Here is a 26,526-nt window from a genome sequence, read left to right as displayed (position 1 = left end):
AAAAGAGTACTGAGCAACATCGACAACAAGTACGTTGTTGTCGATTTTATAAAAATTTCGCTAAGTCGATATCAGGCAATGGTAACATAGTTTAGATTATTTTGTATATAGTTCCGATAACTAGTAACTAAAATATTACATATTTCGGAATTTTATATTTTTTGACAATTGACTTATTCTGTATAACAAAATGTCTTCATAGCTTTATACAGTCAATGAAGAAGTCTATCTAACTGTAAAATTGACCTAAAACCTCTAACCTGGCGGCTCATAAGATCCAAAGTCAAAACCTAAACTCAAGAACATCTTCATTACGCCTTGGATCCCATTCAAACTGTTTAGAAGCTAAAGAATTATTTTCTTTATTTTTTTATTACATTCTATAACTTAAAAACCATTTTATTTGGGACAATGATCGAAAATAATCTATTCATAATTATATTAGTATTGAAGGAAATGAAATTCATTTTATTTATTGATAATTTATAGTACAATCGTACTAAATGTTCCATCCCTAATCAGATTACTCTCTTAAAAGAATTAAGGAAATGTGTTCTTAATTTCGGTCAAATATTCAAACTTTATTAAATATTTAAGCCGGCTTTACACGATCACACAAGTAATATGATCTGTTAAAATTTTGTGTAGAAGAGTACGGATGGGATCGTGTAAATGCAATATGTAATGAAACCATCACACATTGAGAGAGAATACAGATGGAAAATTTGAAAAAACAAGCAGGTCGCATTAGATCAGGGATGTATTTTTATGTAAACACATATAAAAAGAGTGAAACTGCTGTTTCCATCTGACTTTTTTTATTGTTTTATACCAATCGTGTAAACACACAAAATATAAATCATACAACTTTTATTTTCTTTTTTGTTATACGGATGGAATTTCATTTTACTTTTTCATTTTAGTTGTCGTACGTAAGGTGTGATCGTCTGAAGGGCCCTTTACGCGTCATATCCTAATATCCTTAGGACTCAAACACCTTTTTATTTATTCAGTGACTATAATTCTTAAAAAAACTATCCAGCTAAGTGTTCCATTAGCATGGAAACACAGCATTTCATGTCATTATTTTAACACAGATATGTTAAGTACAGAAAATAGTGAATCGTGTGAAAAATCGAATGCGGCATCTACACAGAAAAAACTGAAAATGAGTTTTAATTATTAAAATAATTGCATCAAGCAAGTTTTGCACCCATAACCAAAATCATAATATCAATTACCAAATTTGTAAAAAAGTAAAAATATATATTTTTTTCCAAATAACGAATTAATCAATAATTGAGACAAGATTAAAAATTGATTAATTCATTAATTGTATAAAAATTTCATTAATTTTTTAATCAAAGAAATTAAACTGTTTGATAGAGAATTTTTTATAAATTAATTAAGAAGGTGATTAAAACAGTCAAATTATTAATCGATTACACACAACGTTAAAGGAATACTAGACCTTTAACAATGCGTTCAGCATTTTCAAAAATTTTCACTTTATTGACACAATTTAACATATAAAGTGTTTCATAAATTGTAAAGAAACTTCACTATTATATGCCTAAAATTTTATGGACTATTTAAGAATTATAAATATTGCTAGCACAAAAATTCAAAAAAATATTAAAAATAAATCTAAAATAGAAAAGAAGGCCAGAACATTTTTTTCAATCAATTAAAAAATTACTTGAATTAATTAAAAATTTAATCAAAATTTTACACTTTAGTTTCAAACAGTTTCAAAAAACGAGATAATTAAGACAAATAAAAATTTGTTTAAATAAAAAATAAAGAAAATTAAAACATGTTAATTGAAAATAAACTACCGATAATTTTTTCTGTGTATATATTCACGGAGAAGTTGACTAATAAATAACAAAGTATTAATGTAACACATTATTAATAAGACATTACTAGACTACTTCAGTGTAATCAGTGGCCATTAAAAAGTATATTATTACTTAAGTGGTTACAATTGCAAGTTTTTGCTGGGTAAAATTTGAAGAGTTTTTATAAATACATACATACTTCACAATAATAAGCCTTTAACCACCCTTTATCAAGAAACATGTATTACTGGAAAATGTTTTTTAATTGACACAAGGACATAGCAATGTCGACTTAACGATATATTTATGTCAATACATTTAAAATTCAATGATTAAATCAATATACCGCTCCCACCTCTTTCATTAGTAGCTATAATAGACCAAAAAAAAAAACTTGGACCCACACGATTGAAAATAATTGTGGCTGAACTATAAAGAGATACCAATCAAAAGTACTAATATTTCGTACATTTTTTTACGAAATTACGTCTGTATTATAATAATGTTTTTGTGCACACAATATTTGCATATTTTTGTATTCATTTGCCAGACAGGGAACCTTTTCTACAACTACTCTCAAACATCCATTCATACAAACGTACATTTATTGTCAAAAATTAGCACACTCACACATGAGTAGATATCACAAAGAGAACTCTATGTATGAATGCTCTAATAGACAGACGGCCGGTCATGCATGTTGAATTCTATACTTTACGGCCACTTTATGGCAAGCAAGGTACAAAAATTTTGCATTTTCGGTGGTTTTCTGACGATATATATATGAATGTATGTATTTAAATTTTTTTCGTTGTTTGTTATTTGTTGGCAACAGTTGTAAGAATCAGTAGCGTATGAGTTATTTTTATTATTGTTTTGGGATTTTGACCAAAAGAATGAAAGAAATAAAAAAAAGCAAAAAAGAAATTAACACACTTTTGAATAAATATGAATGAAATTGTGCTATTTTTTCATTTTTTAACAATTCTTTGAAAGAAATTGTTTAATTTGGCTGCAAAATTACAATATTAAAGTCATTCCTTGGAGAGTTTATTTCTGCCAAAAGAGAGAGAGAGAGGGAGAAAATCAATTAAATTTCCATAAAAATTTAGTCATAACTGTCTAGAACGAATGAAATGACATAAAATGTCTAGAACGTATTAAATTAAGGATTGTCTAAAAACACAAAACATTTACTTTAAAATATGTAATTTATAATAAAAACTAGTTGCGTATTTTTTGAGATTATTACTTGTTTTATTTAAAAATTAAATAATTTATTGTGTAGTTAGAGTTACAATTAAAAAAATGTATTCGTGTTGATAGACAAAAATTAAATTCAATTAATAAATTACTTATGTATAATTGTAATATGTATTTCTTGTATTTACCTGATGAACGTGTGATTAATATTTAATAATATAAAGTATATTACAATATACATACACAGGAAAAGTTATCGGTAGTTAATTTTCAATTAACATGTTTTTCTCTGTCTTTAAGTTTTATTTAAACAAATTTTTATTTGTCTTAATTATCTCTCGTTTAATTTTTGATTTAATTTTAATTGATTAATTATTTTTTAATTGGTTGAAGGTATTGGTCGAGTATTCCTTTAACATTGTGACTAATAGATTAATAATTTGATTGATGATGATTAAAAATCTTCTTAACTTGCTTGATGCAATTATTTTGATAATTTGAACTTATTTTCAGTTTTTTCTGTGTACTTACTTAATAGCTTGTTTATATTTCAAAATATGATAATAGGGAGTCTAAAATTTGCATAATTGGACTGATGTTTTTAATACCAAAAAATAAATTAATATATTGGAATCATGTTATGGACTTAAACATACCCTGTTATAAACTTAAAAATATAAACTTTCAAAAACTTGATAAAGACCTGCAAAAGTTATGTTTTTTATATTGTCATTTAATAGATAAATAGTTTCCATCAATTAATGGATTAATAAAAACTTTTTATTTAACATTCAGTTTCTTTTATTCAATTAACCAAAAATTTTGAATTATTGCTAACATAAAACCTTTTTTTTAATGTAGGGATATATTTCAATCGATGCGTTTAAAGGTATTGAACAGTAGAACAGGCCTCAGTTCCCAACCAGCGATTGTAAATTCTGATCTCAGTACACTATTTAAAAATAATTAAATACGTAAAAATCCAAAAACATTGAAAACATTCGAAGTATACCTAGAACTTTATAGTTTGGATGCACCAAGATTATGATTGGTGTAACTCATTAATTTAACACGACAATATAATTTAAAAGTAAGTGGTTAGCCCTCTTGGTTACAAAAATTACCTAAATAAGTCGATAAAAATATAGAAAAATATTTTCTCACATACAAAAGAATTACAATAACTTTATATATGTATTTCAGGCAACATACATAGGCACACTTTAGTTCTGAGAGAATAAAACAAACTTGTGAAAACTAAACGAACTCACAAAACTTTAAATTTTCTTCGCAATTAAACTTAATATTTAAAATTTTTTTGCAACACTTTTAATATATTTAAAACTCTGAAAATAATTTATACTTTACAATCGAAAAAAAATATTTAATTGGTACAATGGTACATTTTACTCCAGAGTCTTATTTGATACTTTCAGGGACACAATCTCAATATATGATTATCATTTAACCGATAGGTGATCTGTCTGTAAAAATAATTTTTGTATCAGATGTTTCAATACATATTCATGTATACCCTGCAGGAAATGGAACTAGTACCAAACGAGTATGTAACTAGTATTTAGTGAAAATTTTATTTGTTTTATTTGTAAGGATATCAAAAAAAAAATACTATAAAAAATGTTGTAAATACCTAACAATTTAATATGACAGTTTGAAGAAATTCTGGTTCTATCCGTATCATCAACGTTGATATCATTGATTTTATTGTGACCGAAAATTCCATTCAGGTACATATCTCCATTTCGTTATAAAAAACATTTGCCGTAGGATAAAACAAACATTAAACTTATTACAGTTTTTAAATTAAATAGACGTACTTACATAGGGATTTGCTTGCAACCGGACCTAAATTTGCTTGTACTATTTATTCTCTCATTTAAAGGGATGTGTTTGAAAGTATTGTTTTTTATGAAAAATGTTTCAAAATTATATTTTAATAATTTAAAAAAAAAAATATTTTTTCAACACATGTCAAAGAAAATAAGTCTACAATTGGGGCCATTCAACTACTCCTAGTACTAGTATTTTTCCATATAAACTCTAACCCAATTTGTACTTGTGTCTGTTGTTCTAGTAATAGTACTAGTGATATTAAGACAATTATCGCTTCATTTCCTGCAGAGTATCATTTTGAGAAAAAATAACAAGATATTAAGAATATGGGAGCAATATTTTCTTTAAAATTTCACGTTCGTTTCTAAAAATGTTTTTGGCACTATTATTCCTTGAAAATGCATCAGCAAAAAGTTCCAGAAAATAGCTATTAATGGTATAGAGTTTTGGAGTTCTTTTAAAAAATACTTTGTGTTTTGTATATTAATAATGCAGCTCATTTTGAAATTGACACGGAAAGTTGTACTTTGTAGCATATACCATGAGTGACCAATGTTGGCAACCGTTTCGAAACGGTGATGAAGTAGCGGTGTCGATATTTTGACTTATTTCGGTATTGGTATGTCGGGGTTATCGGTATTTTGGCTTAATTTGGTAACGATATTTTAGCGTTATCGGTATTTTCGCTATTTTATATTTTATATGATGTTTTAGCGACGATTTTAAAACAATTATATTCGAATATGAAGAATATATAGGACCACTTTTGAAATTATGGCTTTGAAAATTAATCTAAAAAACTTCAAGGTGATTTTTGGAATATGGCCTTCAATGTAGAATTGGGTCAGTGGATTTTTAGACCGGCAATGAGCTTTAAATAAATTTTCTGAAGTATTATTTCTTTGGGGCTATGACCCAAAGAAATATGTTTACCATACTTTGTATCTGACTCTGGTTATATATTTTCTTGACTATAGTATATTCTAAATTTTATTATATTATATTTTTCACATAGGATAACGGTGTCGATGTTTTAGCGTTATCGGTATTTTAACTTATTTCGGTATCGATATTTTAGAGTTATCGGTATTGCTACTTTGGCACACACGCTTTCTTTGACCCTAAGTTATATACAAGTCTTAAAGACCTTGCCAAATTTAATTAAAATCGGTCCTCATTTAACCCTAGGTCCCATACAAAGTCCCCTTAAGACTTTGTATGGAACTTTCGAAAAAAGAAAATACTATGAAAGAAATGGAAGCGATGTCCAAAGATCGCTTAATTTTATGAGATTTCGGAGAATACATTCCGATTCATTTGAAAAAATAATTTCCAAGGTGTGCAACATTCAAAAGCAATTTATTTTTTGTAAAATTTGTTATAAATAATTTTTTAATAAATGAATTGGAATGAATGTGAATCGGGACGCAATTAATACTATTTCGAAAACAAACTTAGCTTTTTAAAGCAAACATTGTACTAGTTTTTCAATAAATTTTAGATTTGTGTTAGTTTAAATCTGATTTTTACTATCAAATTGAAAATATTTAATATCCAAACAACATCAACATGTACGTAATTTTGTGAACTTGTCTCAAAAATTAAAGGAATACATCTAGGGGGTGTGAAGGTCTACAACATCAAATTCTTTAAAATACACGCACGGGCCACTTACAAAACAGTTAATTACACTGATTTATTGATTTTTGTTTTCCATTTACTGTTGCTAATAGGACAGCATTATATGTATATTATTTACAGGATAGTAACACAACTGCCCCTTTATACACACACGGATTGTGTCATGTCTACGCATTTCTAACATTAAATATTACATTTTGTTGATTTTTTCTTTTTTTTATAAATTTGTTGTGCTAAATAATGTTTATTGAAGTGTTTGCCTTCAATGTTAAGGGTAAACTTTTTCTAAAAAAAATAAAAAGAAACAATAACAAAAAAACTTGCACACAATTGATAAAAATAATGAAGACAACCGAAAAAGTACACACCGAAGACACACTAAAATAAACTTAAATATACGAATAATAAAAACAAATTCAAAAATAAAATAAAATAAAAATTTCAGCGACACCATTAGGAGAGTAATAAATGGTCAAGAATAATAAAAAAATAGACTAAAAGGCAAGAGAAGGAAAAATAGTGAATGAAATGCTTTAGACAGGGCACCATTGCCACAGTTTTATTTGGCTAACAACTTACAACAAATTTAAAAAAAAAAAAAAAACATAGACATGCTTTTGCATAAAATACACACTCGTACTTGACAACATATTCTCATACTTATAAAAATTATTACAGTAAAAAGCAAAACATATCTACTTATGTATGTTTTAAATAAGTGTGATATTTTTAAGAGAGAGAGAGAGAAATTTTTGACTTCCAAAACATGAGAAAGAGCACTTATTTTTTTATAAAAACATATACCGTAGCGAATGAATTTATTTAAAAACGACAAATACGAATAGTGCAATTTTTTTCTGACAGTCTTATCAAATCTTAAGGTGCATACATTATATCACAGAAAAAACAATGACAAATCTTTGGCAATTGGTTAATTACGAAGTTCGACAATTAACTTTTTTAATTGAAAATTCACAAACAATGATTTTTTTAATTCATTGTTGGTGAATTAAAAGTGTTAACCGTTAACAATTATTTTCAACAAACAGTTGAACAAAAAAATGTTAACAATTAATATTTATATTTTAACAAAATTATTGACTAAAAAAATTGTTCAAGTTCAATGAGCAGATTTTCAAATATTTAGTTATCATATTAAAAATTAATTTTGTTACTTATTAAGAGTGTTTTTGATTTATACAGTCTGAAAAATAAAATTTCAATTTTATTGACTATTTCAATTTTATTGACTATTAAAGAATTATAAATATTCCAAGCACAATCAATTAAAAATTTAATTAAAATTGTACAAAATTGTACGACAACGAGATAATTAAGACAACTAAAGATTTGTTTAAATAAAAATTAAAGAAAGAGAAAAACATGTTAATTAAAAATAAACTACCGATAATTCTTTCTGTGTACAATGTTTTACAAAATTTAACAATATTGATAATAAAGTTATTATAGCGACAATAAACTAATTATATATAATTGATATTTTCTTAATACCTATAAACAGGACAAGGACTTCTATGCAAATCCCAGTTTTTTAGGCAGTAACTTCTAATAACCTTTAACTAGTTTTCTTTTCGAATCAAATAATTTGCTACAAAATTTCATATTTTACTTTAAGTTGCATATATTTTGCATATTTGCAACTTTTCTGCATATTTTAAAATTTTTCAAAAACAAATTGTTTTGTTTTCTCTGTATATTATACTTTTACAACAAATTTGATATTTACATATTTAGATTTTTTTTAAAAAAATATCAACAAATTTCGATTTAACAACAAAATATTAGGTTCTATGAAATACAATTTTACATAATTGTATATAATTTTTAAAATCACACAAGTGCTGAAGGTATTTTGAGTTTGTGCTGCTAATTGTAACGTCTAAAATATTGTTCCATAAAGTATCAGTGAAGTATCTATTTCTAAGTCTGTCCATATAAAAAGAGAACTTGATGAAATTTTTAGAGTATACCAAACTTGTTATACCACCCACCTTAAATAATACCAATCAATACAGAATCACTTTCTGAGTCGAGATAATTTTATGAAATTTGCACATACTCTTTTCTTGGTTCAAGGACGAACGCTATTGAAAATGGTTGAAATCTGTCTATTATTTCGCCTAGCCCCCATACAACCGTACCCCCCGAAACGGGCTTTTGGGCTCATAATTGCGTTAAATGTTCTACTATGTCAACAAAAATCTGCAAAACTTAGTTTTATAGAACGATAAATGACACTACAATTTTTATAGTGATCGGGCCTCATTTGACCCTAGACCCCATACAAACTTCTAATAAAATGATTAAAATCTACATAAATAACTTTAAGGTAGACGAGAATTCCTCTCCAAAAATTTATAAGGATAGGCCCATATTTACTTATATTTACATCAAATTATCTTGAAAACTGCGATCTGTAGCGTGCGTACAAGGTTTGCATGGACACACAGACAGATATACGGACGGACGGACGGACAGGCGGACATAGCTAAATCGACTCAGAAAATGATTCTTCAAAATAAAACTATTAATCGATAAATTTCATTTAAAGATTTCCAATTTTAAAACTTAAAAAATTATTTTACAAAATTTTAAAGAAATATTGTAAAATAAACATTTACTGCCTTTTTCATTAAAATTTATAAAAGGTTTATTGAACAAATTTTGTATTATAATTTTGAATATCTTATAAATTGTTATGAATAAAATCCTTAATGCGAGGGGGAAAACAATTTTTTGAAAATAACAAGAAAAAAATTTCATACCCACAAATTAACTAATATAAAGATAATTTAAATGCTTTGATAATATTTAAATCTGTGAAATATAAATGCTACTGTATACTGGATATTTGCTTAATATGAACGCAAAAATACATACATATTTACTTAAATAAGTACAAATGTATATCTACATGTATATGTATGTCATTCTGTCTGTCTATCTGTATTATCATGTACTTTTGTAGTATGCGTGTATGTGGCAAAATAGATGGTTTGGCAAATCATAAAATATTTTAATACGTTCGGGGAATTTATAAGTTGGTGGCAATATTTGACATCATTAGCACACAACATGTCATTTTGCATTTAGATATAAATATATATCTACTACTTAGTACTGCTATCGTTTATAATTTTGCATAGACATATGAAATACATACATACATATTTAAATATACGTATACATACATATGTATCTATAAAATGTACACTCGTACATACATGTATGTATATAAATATTTAAATAAATTCATATGCAAAACTGCTGCAATCGATTTGTATAAAAATACACCCACACAAAGGTTATTTCTATTTTCATGGATGTTTTTTATACATTTACTTAGTACGACAATAACGTATATTTTTTATAAATATTTAAATATTGGTTTAACAATTTGTATGAATTAATTATGATTGAAAACTGTTGTAGCTGTTGTAGTAGTTATTATTTTATTTTTTGTTTGTAGTTTGAAGTACTTTCACAAAGTATTATTGATGTTTACAACGCAATACATGTCAAATATTTAATAATCCAATTAATATGGACATTTTTTTGCTTCAACTAATTATTGCATTATTCTATTAATTCTAAATAAAATCACTTTAGAAGAGGCATTTTTGGCGGTTGACATTTAAAGTGCTTAGATGTCTATTAAATTTCAGACATTTTTGTCCTTGAGTTTTCATGAAATCGTAAAAGTTCATTATACAATTTAATCTATATGATCTGCTCTAATTTAATTTTTATAAGTTATGTATAGGGTACCATAGGTTTAGGTATAAACATAATGTTCATAAAGTCACTGACCCTATTATTATGATTATGTATTTCATGCCATTTAGTTGAATTTTTAACCTTTCCAGAAATCTTTCTAACTGATTGGAACAATTTATCTATATATATAAAAGAGTAGCGTTACTGACTGACTGATTCATCATCGCATAGCCCAAACGGCTGAACCTAGAATCATGAAATTTTGACGGTAGGTGTGTTTTTGGTTATGTAGATTCACTAAGGAGGGATTTTTGTAAATTTGCACATTTAAAGGTAAAAAGGGGGAAAAACGGGTAAAACAGGTTTTCTTAATTATCTCACACAATATTAGTGATACAAGAAAAATTTTAAATGCACCTGTATCTACTCTTAAAATGAGCAGAGCAGAGACCTTTTAGGGCTAAAAATGTGTAACAAATGTAATTTTGGTACCTATTTTGGTACTTTATAACTTTCGAACTAATTAACATAATCAAGTTTTTCTAAATATTTTGTATACATCTATCAAAATTTTGAGACACCAATTTCGTACTTTTTTAAAATTCAGTTCTTTTTGGGTGTAAAAGGGAGAAAACTGTATTTATGGTACTTTTTTTTGCACATTAAGAAAACTTTTTCGGTTTATTGAATTATTCCTATAAAATTACGGACTAACTCTGTAATATTTATTGTAATAAAATGTTTGCTATTTCACTGGGGAAAAAAGTACCAACGGGAAATTTAATTTTATTCAAACTCATTGGACCAATTTTTATAATATATGAAAAAGTAGTTTATTTACTCACATAAAATACGCTGTTGGTATATTATTATTATTTTGGAATTCGAGTACTAAGGCCTACCTAAGGACCAAATTCAAGTAAATTGTTTGGTACTTTTTGAAAGCACTATTTTTCTGGAACAAATGAATGCAGATTTGAATCGTTTGAGTTTCACAATAAATGTTCTACTCTTACAAAGAGAAGATGGGTGTCTGGTACTTTTTCGAAATATGTACTTTTTTGGCCCTTTATAACTTTTCAACTAATAAAAATATTGGCTAGAAACATGAAATTAAATATGTGGAGTCTGACTTAAGTTAGAACCCATAAAAGGGTACTTTTTCATTTTTCGAAAGGTGCCTTTTAATTTTTATATAACATAAAACACAGAGACATGAAATTAGGTATGTATAGCCAGGATTAAGCGATAACACATAAAGGGGACTTCTTGGAACTTTTTTCATTTTACAAAAGGAAGTTTTACTATTTTATATAAAATTTAACCTATAAACACTAAAATTAAGAATGTAGAGCCCGGATAAAGGGATATCCCATAAAAGGGGCATTTTTGGTACTTTTATGTTTTCTAAAATGTACTTTTTGAATTTTCTTATAATATTGAACCTAGAAACATAAAATTAAGTATGTATCCAGTAAAATATTTTAAATTTTTGGTAACGAGTTTTGTAGGTAATGTAGTTATTTCATATATTACTTAGTAATGAGTTGTCGTTATCAATAAAATAAATTAATTTTTTTGAATATAATTTATAGTCAATTGTCTATAGTGTATATCTAATAGGGAATTAGATAGTGTTTCTAACCGTAGTCGATTTTGGAAGTTTTTTTCTAGAAATAATGATATTTACATTTGTGTGGAAAACGTTCCAAAGAGAATAATAAAATAACTTTTTAATGCGGTATTGAGCAAGTGTTATTTTTTGGTCATCGTCAAACAAAAATAAGTAGTTTTTCACCCAAAAAGTAACTACTTACACTTTTCTCCAATATTACTTGTCTACTTACCGGTCATCGTCAAACAAAAGTAAATAGTTATTCACCCAAAAAGTAACTACTTGCACTTTTCTCCAATATTACTTGTCTTCTTACCGAGTGAGTAAATATTTTGCTGGGTGGAGTCGGAATTAGTTGAGAACCACAAAAAGTGAGTTTTTTTGCACTTTTTTTGTTTTTCAAAAATAATTTTTTGAATTTTCTTAATACTAAACCTAAAAATATAAAATTAAGTATGTAGGGTCGGAATTATGTGAATACCCATAAACGGGAACTTTTTGGTACTTTTTCGTTTATCAAAAGATACTTTTTGAAATTTTTTAATATTGAACATAGAAACATGGAATTAAGCCCGAAATTAACCTGCAAATTAAACCGGAATTAATCTGTAAAAAAGGACTTTTTTAATTAGGTCGTTTTTTTAGGAGTAAAAGGGAGAATGCAGTGTTTTTCTTAAAACATAATTTTTTCTTAGACAAATAAATGCTATTTTGTATTTTTGCAGTTTTATCTGTGGAATTTTGATTTAAGCATTATTAGTACTTTCCACAACTGAAGAATTTATTTCAAGTTTGGTACTTTTTCGTCCTTTAAATATCAAATGTGAATCCAAAACATATGATTATTAAATATATTTAATAAGTTGCCTAAAGAGAGAACTTTTCAGTACTATCTTAAGTTATAACAGAAACATTAAAAAACCTTTAAATAAATATTTTTTATAAAAGTAATCATGTTACTATATACTTATTCTTTTTGGTTAGAATAGCGAAGCATCCATGGTATTCTAATATTATATAAACGAACATTTTTTATAAGAGTTACAAATCCATTACAACATCTATCAAATATGTATTTGTCGTAGGAACCAATTTTTTTTGATAAATATTTTTTATATCTTACAGTAATCAAAAGTGTTGGCACAGATAATTATGTATGCTGTAAAGTAATAACGTAATTTTCGTTAAATATTCGTTAGATGTAAACATATGCATATGATATGGTTTTTAATTTTGTCCCAGTTTCAGCAATATGTACACATGTATGTGAAATTCTAAAATTAGTACATTAATGTACAAATAAATTGTATTGTTTAGTTAATATTAATAAACAAAAGCCATTTGAATTAAAATACATATTGTATATACATATAAGAAAATTAAAAAAAAAAAAGAAAAAAAATCCTAATTAAAAAATTTTATTAATTAGTATGTCAGAAGTAAGTGAAGTTTTTACTAACCAGTAAAAACTTCACTTACCTGTTCTACAGGAGAATAATATTGGAAAACACTTAGCTTATTTTTGTAATGTGTCCAAAACATAACTGGTTACATTTACATATGTGATGTTATAGTTAGATATATAGCTGGAAATTGAACCTGAATACTCAATTAATTGACTTGATTGATTGGCTTATTTGACCCTATCTAGATCAAAATTTAGTTATAAACCTAATTATACGATTAAATTCTACTTAAATAACTTTGAAGTAGACGAAAATTCCTCGAACAAAATTTATAAGTACAGGCCCAAATTTACTACTACCCTTACTTACTTCAATTTTTAATATAATGAATTGTGTAGGAAATCATGCGGTCGGTCATGCCCAACTTTATTTTCCTACTTTTTTATTGTCTTTGTAATAATATATTATAATTGATTTGAGAATTATTTTAATTACTGTAAACATTTATTGATGGCAATTATAAAATTAAGTATGATTTACTAAAACATAATTATGTGTCCTGTATTAAATAATAACAACTTCGAACACATTTTTTTAAATAGAAGTGGCACTCAGATAATTAATGCATTTAAGTAACAAGGTTTACCTTCTTTGGAAAAGGAATAGAATAGAAAGGAGATAGAAAAATGGATAGCTTACTTTTATTAATTTAAACCTCTGTAATTATATTATTAACGCTACACCACTTTAATCCCAATATAAAGCCTATTGCAGAAAATTTGTTTTTCATCAATAAATTTACTTAAATAAAAAAAAAATAGATCCCATTCTATTACCTAAATTGGCGAATGATGTTATAAGTGTTATAAGTTTCTTACTTGTTTACAATGAAAGGACCAATGAAGGACCAGACCATAATATTTATTTATTTTCTTTGAAGTTATGCATGCCATTGATACTCAATTCCTATCGGTCTCCAAAGTTGGGTGATTTAACACCTATCAATTATTTCCTGTTATTATTAATTAGTTTCAAATGTTATTGACATGTAGCAATCTATAGATTATAATTTATTTTAATTAATTAAGGTATCCCACATTATTGATTCATTGTTTTATCAATAATATAATGGAGTATTAGGGAAATTGTTTCAGATTTTCACATACCAACTTTTTTAGAATTTAATTTTTGCAAAAAATTAATGCAATGTTTAAATCAGACATCTTTAAATATTGCTCCCATTCTCACTATTCTTCTTTCTATTACTTATTTCACTTATTATATTGCAATGTACTACCAAAGTAGTGGTCATTCCCTGAGTGCTCGACTACTACAAATTTTGTTTAATAGATAAGTTTAAAATGAAATTGCCTTGACACAAATACACTTATCATTCAAACAATTGTTCAACAGTATTTCTTTACATCCCTTTCCATTTTTAAAAAGAAATTATAAATGATAATTTCAATAGAAAAATCAGAAAAACAATATTTAAATTTAAATAGCAAATTAATAAAAATAAGAGCGCAATTAAAGCTTAAAAAAACTCATTTCGTTTGTCGTTTGTACGTATATACAAGTATAACTGTGTAATTATTTCCCCACACACTTTTTCAAACATAAATAATTACATTCATAAGTGTGTCTTAATTTATGCCGCCTCAGAAGAACCGGAAAACAAAATAGCACTAAAGATTTTCTTTTCTTTTAAATTAAGAGAAACAAATTACAAGTATGTACGTAATTTATTTGTTTGATATTTTATGTTTAGTTTTTGTTTTTCATTTTGTTAATTTTACATCTTTTTGTGGATAATTTCTTTTGTGTAGTTCTTACCTTATACTGGCTGGCTTTCTTGTTTCTGTGACATTTGTACGTTTAGTTGGCCTTGGTAGCATTAACTTGAGTCATCTTAGAACTCAAAGAATCTAAACAATTAATTGTATCTATAAACAGAAACCATCTACAAAGTCTCTAGGAAAGAAATTATTATACACTATGATTGTTGCATGTTGTTGTGGAAATCATAACATTGTTGCGGATATTTTCGTGTTTCGTCCTAACTTTTATATATTTAGTACAGGGAGATTTTATAACTAGAATTATCTATGGATGGCCTTTTGTGAACTCAAACGAAATAATTTTAAAAGTGAAAACTGTTTCAAATCGTAATACAAGCACACTTAAATACAAAAAGCGACTTTAACACAACGACGAAAGCGACATTTAAAACAAAACGAGAAATAAACTCGTCTTAATTCATCATCACGTGAATTCATATATATCATAAATTCACAACATGCAGCTAGAACATCATCATCATCTAAAATATCATCATTACCATCATCTATTATTTTTCACCTAGACTTACATACATCTTTACATTTAGAAAAGGAAATATTTCTTTTTTTTTTTTTGTTTTGTTTCTTTGTTTAGTATAAAAAAATTGTTGCAGCGTATTTTTAACTGGTTCGTGGTGCTTTATGCAACAAATGCTCTTGTGTGCATTTATCTACTTTAAATTGTAGTTATTTACTTGCAAAATTGCCATTGTAAAGAAACGTACGAAAGTGTACAAGTATTTGTAAAATTGTACGTACATAAGTGTACGTGTTTATACATATGTATGTATGTGAATGTCTGTTGTATACATATGAGCCTGCGTATGTTTGTTATGAACATTTAAGAAACCTTAGGCAATTTGGACAAACAATTGCTTTAAGGGTCTTTTGTAACAACTCAATTGCAGCAATTGTGCAAATAATATTACGACGACGACAACAACAACCACTACAATACTATACAACATTTTTTTATGCATGTGTTAACTGGAGAACATTGTTAATTAGGTAAGTAGCACTACATATTTTTATAACATTTTTATTTAACTCTCTATACAGTGAGAGAAATAAAATTATAGCCAAATTAAAATATGAAAAAATAAACATTGTATGATAAGGAGTGAGATCGAAAAATTCTTAACATACATATATGTTTATAAAAAAGAAACCACTAAACTTACAGCTTTATTTTTTTTATTTGATTCTAATTATTATTACAATTTACAAAAATAATATTTTTATAGTTTTAATCACTAGTGATGAAATTTTGAACCCTTTTCGGAAACCCTTCCATTAACGTTTTTATAGTGCTTTCTGTCACTTTGCTCGAACATGTAGTCCATCTCCGTTTAAAATCTACCACACTTTTGGACACCTTTTTTGTACTCTTCAATTCTCTTTTAACAAGAGCCCAATATCTCTCCACTGGCCTTAGCTCCGGGCAGTTTGGAGGATTTGCCTCTCTTGGTACAAATACCACATAATTGTTCTTGTACCACTCAAGGGCTTGTTTACCATAGTGACAGGATGCCAAGTCAGGCCAAAAATAAGTGGACACATTATAAAGTCTTATGAATGGAAGCAGCCTTTTTTGTAAACATTCCTTGATGTAAATTTCGGTATTTATAAAGCCCGTTGTAACAAATGATTGGCTTCTTTTGCCACAACTGCATATTGCTTGCCATACCAAGAACTTTCTGGGAAATTTTGTCTGCTTTTGGGTCCTAAACTTTTCTTCAACATTCCCTCGAGCATCAGCAACATAAAACTTTTGACCTGGAAGTTGCGAAAAATCTGCCAGAACATACGTTTCGTCATCCATTATGCAGCAAGAATATTTTTTTTTATAAAACTTTACTTCAATTTCCGTGCTCTGTTTTTGGCCTCTAAATTTTTAGCAGCGTTCCTGTCAGGAACTTTTTGAGCCTTGTATGTTTTTAAACCTGCATTAGCTTTAAGAAGAATATTTTTTTTTATAAAACTTTACTTCAATTTCCGTGCTCTGTTTTTGGCCTCTAAATTTTTAGCAGCGTTCCTGTCAGGAACTTTTTGAGCCTTGTATGTTTTTAAACCTGCATTAGCTTTAACTTTTCGTACCAAATAGTCCGAGCACTGAGCTAACCGAGCTGCTTTCCTACCGGATGTGTTGGGAGCTCTTTTGAAAATGCGTTCTATTTTTTTGGCTTTAGAAACATCATGTGGACCATTCCTCTTACCCCGGTACTGTTTAATAACATTGGAAACAGTTTGACGGCAGACCTTTGTATGCTTGGCCAACTTTTTGTAAGACCAAGTTGGGTTTAGTTGAAAATATTTAATAATTTCAGTACGCACTTTTTTCTGGTCACTCATTTTAATCAGATTAACAAAAAAATTAATATAATTGACATTACACATAATAACTGACATGTTTTTAAAAGGTAACTTGATCAAAAAAAAAAACAAATAATACTTTGGTTGAAAAATGTAATGAAAAATGTGTGTTAAGAATTTTTCGATCTCACTCCTTAGACATAGTTTAAACAATATTTCTTAATGTTTATTACAACAAAAACACTATGAAATAATGAACCAATATTTCTTCATCATGCATACATTTTGGTCAAAATACATGTAGATAATTATAGAATAAGTAGACAAAATTTATATTTTAAAATTGGTTCGATGACTTTTACAAATGTTCTACCTGAATAATGTCTCAAAATGTCTATGTTTATAATTATAAACTCTTACTCAATACTCCATTAACATGCTATCTGATTTTTTTTTCACAATTGTAAAAATCAATATTTCTTTAAAAACTTTTAATATTTACTAGGATTGGAACCATTGACTAATTCCTAATTAGAAATACCCTATAGAGAATTGGCTTCAAATCCTATTAAAAATATTAATGTTATTGATAACGACCACTTATTACCAAGTAATGTATGAAATAACTACTAACTACCAAAATTGTTTACTGCGAAATATTTGCTCATAATTATAGCACCATATATACATAAATATGTATATTGAAAGTATTTGTAATGTACATTTAAAAACTTTCTCTTAATTAATATTATTGATAACATTAACAAATAATAATAATTTAATTTTTGGATTACAATCCTCATTTTGCACTAATTTCCGACAAAGTTTTATAACTCTAACTGCTGTAACATATTATGTGGGAGACCATAAATTTAATAACAAAATGTTTGCATACATGTCACAGGTAATCCAGGAAATCTTGACGAATTAATATGGGATTAATTAAAGTGACGGCGACAAAGTTTTAGGACTATAACGGCCTACAGTCTACCAATTTCTTTCAAAAATTAGCAGATAACTGTCAAAAATTGTCCATAAAAATTTGTTGACTTTAGCTGTTATACTTTAATATATGTGAGCAGGATAGCTCATTATGAACCTAAATATATTTGTACAAAATTTTACGTATAGAAAAACACTGAAAATTTGTGTTTCCTATTAAGTATTTGGAATTTTATATTCTGAAAAGAATTTTTATAAACTATATAGCAGTACCTAAGCTATTTATACTAATTTTCAAAAATAATACAAAAAATAGTTTTTTTCTAATCTGTGGGAGATATCGACCTAATTTCTTTACTATTTTAATTCCTTCCTTATTGTCCACAAGTAACATGGAAATTTACTTAAAAATTAAAAATTTGTTTAACAAAATTATAAAAAGTTTGAAACTGGAGTTTTGAAACTGCCGTTACGGTTGTATGGGGGCTAGTCGAAATAATGGACCGATTTTAACCATTCAATAGGCTTCGTCCTTGGACCAAAAAAAGCGTGTGTGCCAAATTTCATCCAATTATCTTGAAAATTGCGGCCTGTACCCTGCGCACAAGGTTTACATGGACAGCCAGCCAGACGGACGGACGCATATAGCTTAATTGACTCAGAAAATTATTCTAAGCCGATTGGTATACTTTAAGGTGGGTATAGGACGAATATTTTTGTATGTTACAAACATCAGCACAAACCCAATGTACCCTCCCCACTAAAGTGGTGTAGGGTATAATAATTTTATTAGAATATCCCGAACATGTGTTAATTTCTACTTTAGTATTTCTTATTTGAGCGTTTTTTGGCACTATATTACTGTTGGCTTGTGTAATAATTATCTAGGAAACCAAGTCCTATTATAGTGAAAATATTAATATATAATATGTTATTTTAAAAACTCGTGTGGACAATGTACACAAATATCATAAAAGCACTTTTCTGGATTTTTTTAAAATTTATTGGAAATCGCAGGATTTCATTTTGTTAGTTATTTTTGAAAAATATCATTCATTAGTTTATTATTAGTTTTCATCTTTCTATTTTTGAAAATATAATAAACTGCTTTGTGCTAAAAATGTTCATGGGCGTCACATTGTGTCCATGATCCTCGACTTTAATACAAGAAGCCTAGTATACGAATATTTGCTTATTAAAGAATTATTTTAACCTTGTAATATTTTTTCTTTATGTTTTAAAATAAAATGAATCATTTCAAACACTATTGTATAAAATTGTTTACGATAAAATACTTACATACTCAACTATTAAATATAATTATGTGATTTGTTAAGCCTTGTTATACAAACAATTCTTATAGCAGCTTTACTTAATTGTGCAAATTCTGATTTTAGTTTCTTATTAAAACTTGCGAAAACTAGCTTTAACTCTACTTAAGAAATAATTATAAAAGACGAAATTAAAATAAAATACATTTTTATTTAGAAATTTATTTACATGAGGCATAAAAAATCCCCATACTCCTAGTTGCATTCTAAACACAACATCTTGAAACTTTCTAAACAACTTTCTGTGTGTGTTTTTCAATAAATTTTCATCAGTTTCCTTTTACTCACTCATTAACAAAAACTAAGAAGAGTAAATTGTGTTGTTAAAGCTGTTGTATTTTAAGTTTTATATACATTTTTTTAATTTGTTTTTACATTATGATCTCATAAATAAAGTTTGTTTTTTTAAAAAAACGCATTCATAATGAATTTTTTACTGCGCGATTAAATTCAGACGCAAAACAAATTATATTTTTATGCAAATAAAATGAGTAAAAATATAACTAAAGACGGAATAAAAGAAAAACTTTTGTACAAATACACACATTATTATAATTATGTATGAGATGACTTCTTTTCTTTGTACTTTTTGTTTTACAAAAGGAATAAATTAACACTAGAAAAAACTTATATTAAAAATAATAATTAAGTGTGAACAATGCACTAAACACTTTAAAATAACTGATAATAACACTTTCTGAGTTTAAACATTATTTAACAATATGGTTTTCATTCTATTGACGTCAATTCTTAAAGATTTTTTTAAGAAATTATGACTAAGATATTATTGTCCTTTACACGCTATTAAACATAATTTAAACAGAAGGCTAAAAATCTTTTTGTATTGTCACTGATTTTAAACTTACTTATTTAAACGCAGCAGTTCGGTGGAAAAGTCCCGATATGCTATTTAACCTACTCTTAGCCAACTAGCTCAAGTGTCCAGCTATTTTAACATGTGCTTATCCTACGAACAGACGTTAGTGGAAATTAGTTTCTTATTCGGCTGCACTGACTCTCTTCCAAACTACTAGACGACTAAACGGATGACAGTGTCTTCCTAAGCTACTATTTGTTTTAAAAATTTCAAAAATCCGAAGTGCGACGACCACATACAAAACAATTATACATGAGAAACTTTGAAATATTTTACGGATAACTCATAAGAATGAAATGAAATATAGTACTAGTTATAATACAATCTGTACTACTACATTAAAAAAACTTACATAACGTGTTTGAAAAAATCACCTATAATTAAATAGAAGTATTTTAAACCGACATAGCTTTTCTATAGCATAGGTAAGGTTTATAAGAGAATGTATAAACATTAAATCCGAAGAAATACATATTTTTAAGCGAGTAATGAACAATAAAGTAATTTTCTGAAGGGATCCTTATATGGGGGTAGGGTCGATTTTGGAACAATCCTAAAATTTGGTAGAAAGATTTTAGCTCGTAAGAAATTTATTTATATCGAATTTTATCGATATATTAGAATTTTTTAGCAAGTAAAGGACGTTGAAGTAATTGTTAAGAAGGGTACCTTTTATGGAAAGTAGGTTCAATTATGATCCGATCCTCATAGAATTAGGCAGAAATATTTTGTATCATACGAAATTTATTTACGTCGAATTTCGTCGGTATATTAGTAATTTTAAAACAGTTATGTCTGCATTGACTGCATTGTTAAGGAGCTTGGTGAAAACATCGGCCGGCATTGCCCACTTTCAATACCAAACAAACTGCATCAATAGAGAATATAGGTTACTCTGGTTATAACTTTCTTTTAATCTGATAACAAAACAACTTACTCAACAATTTTTCCTGTAAGTAAGGGTGTAAATACTACTCCAAATCTTTGTTTGTGAGAGAGTGTGGTAAGTGCTTGTCTTTAACCCATATTAAAGTTATTAGTTTAAAGTTTAGTTTAAAAGAGGTGAAACAAGGTTTATAAGCATTTTAACTCATAACTTTTTTCTTAAAAAAGAAAACAAGTATATGATCAAATTTGCAGTATATACCCTTCGTAAGAAGGGTATATACAAGTTTGTCATTCCGTTTGTAATTTCTATAATATAATTTTCCGACCCTATAAAGTACATATATAAATATATTCTGGAACTTTATATATAGCGGAGTCAATGTAGGGCCTTGTCCGTCTGTCCGTTTATCTGTCTGTGTGTATATTGAATTCAGTTTTCAGAAAACCCCAGATATCTGCCAGATCGGAACTTTCAATAATTCTATTGGAAACGCAATCGAATAGAATTCTATTTAAAATCAGTCTAATCGGTCCATAAATACCGAGGATATGAGAAAAATTTTGCGACCATCTCTGAAAATTTATCAAAAATTGAGATTTTTATTCATGCTCAGAAAGAAATTGCAAAAAACAAAGTACATAATCATACGGTAAATTTTGTTCTTGTACTCTTGTTTATAAAACCAAGGCAGAACGAGAGCAGCAGAGCAAGAGTAGCAGAGCGAGAGCAGCACTAGTGTGTTGTTATTGGCTAGAAACATGAAATTATGTATGTAGAGCCTGGCTTAAGTTAGAAGCCATAAAAAGGAACTTTTTTGGTAATTTTTCATTCTACAAAAGGTACTTTTTAAATTTTCTCCAATATTGAACCTAGAAAAATGAAATTTAGCATGTAGGGCCTTGACTATGTAAGAACCTAGTAAAAGGGACTTTTTGGTACTTTTTCGTTATACAAAAGGTACTTTTTGAATTTTCTATAATATTGAACTTAGAAACATGAAATTATGTATGTAGAGCCCGCATTAGGCGAGAATCCTACCGTACCGTTTTGCAATTGGTACCTTACCGTTTTGCAATTGGTATTTTTTGTTTTTTTGTAATAAAATTCGTACTGACTGTTTTTTTAAACATAATGGTGAAGGGTATATAAGATTCGGCACAGCTTAATAAAGAACTATTACTTCTTTTTATTTAAAAATGTATTATAAATATAGTACTAAGCTGGGTGCAATTTTGTCAAAATCGATTTTTTGAGCTAGGTCATTTGATATGAAATAGCCCATAAAGATACATTATTTATATGGTTTAAAATAACGATTATCAAATTTTTTATGAAAATTTATTATTTTCCTTCATTCATTGAAAAGAATAAACAGTATTTGTTTTATTTTGTTTAATATAATTCATAAAGTCAAAAAAAATTAAGCAAAAAAGAAATAACTCCCAAAAGTCATTTCTATAGACCTTGAATAATACAAATTAGTTGCAGTCTCATTAATTGGGCGTAAAAAATATTATGCACATAAGATTAAAAAAACAACAGAGTTGTTTGACATGAGATGGTAAGAAAGTCTAAATATATATGGATGTTTATAATATTTATACTGCAGTGTTTTAAGTATATTTGTGAGTCATGTATTTTTTAATTATATGTTAAAATTGTATATTATTTAACAAAAAAAAAAACGAGTATGAAATCATTTAAACATGCCACTATTAACTGCTGCAACTATTTTAATACTTACTTCATCTACTGATGACCTTAAAACTTATAAAGAAATTAAATCCATATACCAACTTATAAATTAATATTATGTACATATGTACAAACATACATACATATTGTAGTTTAAAATAATTGGTTGTCAAGTAAAAGTTTATAATTTTTTTAAGAATTTTATACTTTAACAGAAAATTTATCTCATGCTTCAAGATAATTTTTTTCAAGGTAAAACTAAATAAATATCAATTAAATACTGTTAAAAAATAGTTTTTATTCATCTTGTAGGGATATACTATGTTCACAATATATACGTATTATATTATGTATAAGCCATACACTTAATTATTAATTTTACTTAACAATTTAAATACAAAGTAACTTTAAATTTAATTTGAGATAACATTTTGTCAAATTTATAAAATTTCCAAGAATTATAAATTTATTAATCAATTTATCATTTATTGTGTTGTTTAATATTGTTGCTAATTAAAATTATTTGAATTCTCCAATAAAAACGAAAAACAAAATACATACAGATCTAAAAGATACACAAAAATATTATGAAGTATAGAAGTGTAGTTACAGTATTGTGTTACCCAAATAATTTAACCATAAATCCATTGCTATCGATGCACTGATTCGGTAAATTTGTGTCATTTATCATCCAATTATACAGGTCATATATTTTCATTATTTTCTTGTTTTAATTATTCGTGTGTGTAAAAACAATGAACAAAATATTTCACATTGGAGCAGATATCAAAATTCATTTTTAGTTTATTATTTTATTTCAGAAAAACTACTTATTCATACAGAAAAACGTTTATACTTTTAGGTACATAATACATATATAACAGTAGTAAAAGACAACAAACGATTCAATAAAATTAAAGTATTAACATACGTATTAGATTCTACGTTAGCTATTACCAGAATACCTAAAAGTAATGCAGATGGTATGCAATAGTTACTGAAATGTAAGCTATTGTGTAAGTACAAAGTATACAAAAAAATAATGGTATTCGAAAGACTTTTAAAGTCTTTTAATATTGAAATAAAAATGTTGATTCAACTGTTCGAAATGAAATACCCCCAATCAAAATATTATATGTATTGATACTAAAACAAGTTAGAAAGTATAGTCGGGCATGGCCGACCATATAATATCCTATGTTTTCTAAATGAGGCTTTATAAATAATATAGGTCAAATATGGGCCGATCGTCAATAAATTTTGAAAAAAAGTATAATTTTAAATAACAATTTGTTTTGTCGAGTTTCAATGCGATACAAATGGTTACATGTCAATTATAAACGTTTAAGACATTTTTTGAAGGGGGGTTTTTGTGGGGGCTAGGGTTAAATAAGAGCCTATCATTACTTATATAAAACTTATTTGTGCCAGAATCAAAAAAATATTCTGAATCGATCGGTATACTTTAAGGTGGGTATTGGACCAAAATTTTTGTGTGTTACAAACATCAGCACAAACGTATAATACCCTCCCCACTTTAGTAGTGTAACATCAAAGTGATTTTCAGAGGATGTTTCTTGTGTCAATTCTCGTCTAAATCAAATCCCGGGATTTATTTAAAAAAATCCCGGAACTCGGGATATCGGAATTGGCATCCCTTGTCTCAGAAGAAAATTTCTTGCTGTTATACGCGAAATGACAAACTTACATATGTATACCCTCTGTCACCACTGATGGTGGTTGCGGTTATAAAAACATGTTGATGGATATCAAATGTTCGGAGCAACCAAATATAGAGCTTTTACGATTTGTGTAAGAATTTCTTTTCCTCATAAGAAATATGATGATAATATTTCAAATGCCTGACAGTTTATACATACATGCATATGTACAAAAGTCTGTTGCGGTTTCTCTCTATATATGAACAATTTGTCATGCCAAACAAATGCATACAACTTTAACAAAAAAGAAAAGATAAATACTTTGATGAGTTTATTTCTTACGATATTTATTCCGTTTTATAAAGAGAGTTGTGGTCAAAAAATTTATATAAATAAATATTTTTTATATACATATAATATGATATTTTGAAATGAATAGCAAACTAAGTTTTAAAGACTGACACTATGTTGTTGTGCTATAAATATTTATTAAAATATAAGCTAGTACGAGAAAATATTAGTTTGAAATTGTACAAATAAATGAAAAATATAATAAAAATTTCTTTTGTAACATTTTTTTATGTTCAACTGTTTGTGTATACATTTCTCCGTCTTAGTTTAACTGATGGATTGTAAATTTATGACATGCAACCAAGCGCACATTTATTGGGGATCTTCATAAGTATTTGCTATTTTACACAAGTATTAAATATGAGGATTCATATTTCTGTAAAACATACAGATATTTCACAAAAAATATTTGATGTTGTCTTTTGACGCAAAATCTAAATACACACGTTCTTATATGCTAAAATATAAAGTACTTTTCCCAGTAGTTCGATTTGCCTGTCTCAATCTTATGATATTATGTCTATTTTGGGATTATCACAACACTAAAATAATCTTAAAGCATTTGAGAATTAATATTTCGAATTATTTTTCCGATTATTTTTAGTGTAGTTTCAGAATCAGTTTACTTAAGGACATTTAAGTAGTCATAAACTTTTAGGGATATACTGACTTTGTGTAGAACTGTAGGGTAGCTAGAGTTTTTTTTTTTGCATTTTTTATTTGAATTGTTTAACAACTAGTTTCTACACACAATTTAATGTTCTAAAGTATAAATTCTACGAATACGATTATTGATCGAATATAAAATGTCACGAGAAGTGAGTGAGTGACATGATTGCCTACAATACACATTCTTAAATAAACAAGTATGAATTTATAGTCGGCCATGGCCGACCATATAATACCTAGTGAGTGTTAACAATATGCTGCTGTTGTTTTCATGTGTGTGCAATATCTCTGTTTTTTTGCTGATATACATATCTGTTATATGAACTCGAACTTAAGGTTAGGTAAAATAATTGAAGATTTAGACTCCAAAGATAAATAGGGTCTTCAGAAAACTTATTTCAACAGACAAACAGTCATGATTTAATCAAATCCGCTATCTATAAGGATCTAGAATAATCACCTAGGATTAACAATAAAATTAGGCCATATTTTTCTCGGGTCATTTTGGTGAAAAAACCCTTCCGAGGCAATTCAATTTTCTTAAATAATTTATAAACAAATTAACATAAATTTTTAATAGTACCTGTGAGGGAACTAAATTTTAAAGGGAAAGGTAAACCGCCTCATACGAAGATGAAATTTGCGACAATTGCGATCTG

At 27.3% G+C, this 26,526-nt stretch overlaps 1 protein-coding gene across 27 annotated transcripts in view; it reads left to right on the top strand.

The window, feature by feature from the left end:
- Nucleotides 1–26,526, top strand: part of LOC111683232 (myosin-G heavy chain) — a 122,860-nt gene that overhangs the window by 1,945 nt on the left and 94,389 nt on the right. For 19 of the 27 annotated variants that reach the window (XM_046951445.1, XM_046951444.1, XM_046951438.1 and 16 more), the window contains exon 2: nt 15,735–16,147. The exons of 1 other annotated variant lie outside the window; for it this stretch is intronic. The gene's annotated coding sequence lies outside the window, so the exon portion shown is untranslated. The remainder of the gene's footprint in view (nt 1–15,734; nt 16,148–26,526) is intronic. 7 more of the 27 variants (XM_046951429.1, XM_046951430.1, XM_046951426.1 and 4 more) reach the window with 2 other exon arrangements.

Source organism: Lucilia cuprina, chromosome 5 (genome assembly GCF_022045245.1).
Source record: "Lucilia cuprina isolate Lc7/37 chromosome 5, ASM2204524v1, whole genome shotgun sequence".
In the NCBI taxonomy this organism is placed as follows: Eukaryota; Metazoa; Arthropoda; class Insecta; order Diptera; family Calliphoridae; genus Lucilia; species Lucilia cuprina.
Note: the sequence above shows the minus strand (reverse complement) of the source record. Positions and strands in the feature narration are given on the sequence as shown.